This window comes from Myotis brandtii, unplaced genomic scaffold (genome assembly GCF_000412655.1).
Source record: "Myotis brandtii unplaced genomic scaffold, ASM41265v1 scaffold159, whole genome shotgun sequence".
In the NCBI taxonomy this organism is placed as follows: Eukaryota; Metazoa; Chordata; class Mammalia; order Chiroptera; family Vespertilionidae; genus Myotis; species Myotis brandtii.
The window spans coordinates 1,747,887-1,750,607 of NW_005355799.1; positions in this window are offsets into that span (position 1 = coordinate 1,747,887).

A 2,721-nucleotide genomic window follows, 5' to 3' on the forward strand; every position below is an offset into this window, starting at 1 on the left:
GAGGGTGGGGGCGAGACGGGGGGGCTGAGGGGACAATGGGGGGATAAAGACACATTTGTAATACCTTAATCAATAAAAAAAAAAATTAAAAAAGAAAGGCTCTGTGCCCTGGCCTTCGTGTGGTTCCATTGGTTGGGTTTGATCCGGTGCACCAAAAAGTTGCTGGTTCAATTTCTAGTCAGAGCATATGGCCTGGTTGTGGGCTTGATCCCAAGTAGGGGGCATGCAGGAGGCAGCCAGTTAGTATCTCACATCAATGTTTCCCTTTCTCTCTCCCTCTCCCTTCTTTTGTCTCTAAAAGATCAATATATATATAAAGAAAGGCTCTTGAATCAGTCTGAACCTCAAAAAATAAAATGCAAAGACAAAGTTAAATTAGAAGTACAAGAGATTTTGGGGTGATAACAACTGTGAAAGTTAAAGAGTAAAGTAGCCATTGGAATCAGACAGAGATTCAAACTGTGATGCAGATCAGGCCCCTGTGAAAGTAGAGAGGAAAAAAAAATGGAATAGGAAGAGCTTTAAACTTTAGTGCAGCTTAGAGAAAGCCCCAACCCTAATAGTTTGCTCCAGTGCAAAGATTGTTCATGAGCAAGTGTCCTGTGATAGGTAAAAATGGTCAGAAACTAGTACATTTGCTATGTGCACTCACTGAGTGGAAATTTTTCAGAGAGTGTGGCTTCACCCCAAATGCTGTGGCAGATCCCAAAATGCTACAGCCAGAGGCTGTTAGCTAATTGTACCCCACATAGCAGGTTATCTCTTGAAGAGAGTTCTGTGTGAAGCAACTCCATGACTGCTGGAACTGTATAGAAAATATGGTTCTAAAATTAATCTTTCCATACCAGCTTGTTGACTATTTACCATTTGTCAGATAATAGGAATACTTTCTAAGTAATTCTTTACCTGATCTATAAGGGGTACAAATGTGCTCAGGAAAAGGAAATATGTGCATTATCAGTTTTATTGAAGGCCTTACATCTTATTGTGTGGTCTATAACTTTGTGTGGCTGGATAAAGCATGAAGTTTAGCTCTTTATATTGGGAGACCTCATATTCTAGGCCAAGAACTTTGGTGTTTACCCTAAAGACAAATGTAAATCATTTAAAGAAAAGTGTGAAAAATTAGGTTTGGTTTTCAGTACGTATTAATGGTTATCTAAAGAATCAGGCAGGGGAGAAGAAGGGTAGTTGTGTGAAAATGACTTAAAAGGTCTAGGAACTCATCAGCACCACCACCCAGACTGGTCTTGGACACTGCTCATGACCCTGCAGCCACTACAGCCAAAATCCTGCTGCCCCACCCACAGACCTGCAGACCCTAGGACGTCCACCTCCAAGGGTGCACAGCTCCCACAGCAGTACGTGAGACTTCCCCTCTCCCCAGCTGCTGACCTCTGGACACCTCAGTTGCACCTCCTGAGCCCACTGCCACAAAGGCTGCTCTTGGGTGCTGCTCTGAGCCCCCGCTGGGCACACTCTTATCCAATCAAGGACTCATAGCCCCGGCAGTAGAAATTCTGAATTCTCCCTTCTCGGCTTCCTGCCCACAGAGACCTTGGTTGCACAGCTTCAGTGCCAGGGCCCCTCTGAGTGCATGAGTGCACCACCCTGGCAAACGGACCCCAGGTGCCTCTGTGAGCCACCACTGGGTGCATGCAAATCCAACCAAGGACACAACACCCGGTTGCAAAAACTGACTCTTCCTAGTTCACAGCTGCCAACCTCCGGACACCACACCAATAGAAATGAGAAAAAAACTGGGGTTGCAATACTTATATCTGAGAAAATAGACCTCCAAGTAAAGGTCTTAACAAGGGATAAGGAGGGCCACTTCCTAATACTAAGGGGAGCAATTCAACAAGAGGATATAACTCTGGTAAACATATATGCACCCAATACAGGAACACCCAAATACATAAAACACCTTCTTGAAGATATCAAGGGAGAGATTGACAACAATAAAATCATAGTAGGGGACTTTAATACCCCACTGACACCAATGGATAAATTCTCTAAACAAAAAATCAGCAAGAAACAACAATCCTAAATGACTCACTAGATTAGATGGACTTAATTGATATCTTCAGAATATTTCACCCCAAAGCTACACAATATACGTTCTTCTCAAGTGCACTTGGGACATTTTCAAAGATAGACCACATATTAGGACACAGGCAAAGTCTCTTCAAATTTAATAAGATAGAAATCATAACAAGCATCTTCTCAGATCACAATGGCATAAAATTAGAAATAAACTACAATAAAAACAATGAAAATGAATCAAATCTTGGAGGCTAAAAAGCATGGTACTAAACAATGATTGGGTTACCAAAGAGATCAAAGAAGAAATAAAAAGAATCCTGGAAACAAGTTATAATGAAAACATAGCAATCCAAAATCTATGGAACACAATGAAAGCAGTCCTAAGATGGAAGGTCATAGCTCTATAGGCCTACCTCAAAAAATAAGAAAAAATGGTAATAAATGATCTAACTTTGCAACTTGAAAAATTAGAAAGAGAGCAACAAGAAAAGCCCACAGTAACCAGAGGAAGTAAATAATAAAAATCAGAGCAGAAATAAATGACATAGAGACCAAAAAAACAATACAAAAGATCAATGAAACCAAGAGCTGGTTCTTTGAAAGGATAAACAAGATTGATGAACCTCTAGCCAGGCTCACCAAGAAACAAAGAGAGAGGACCCAAATAAACAAAAT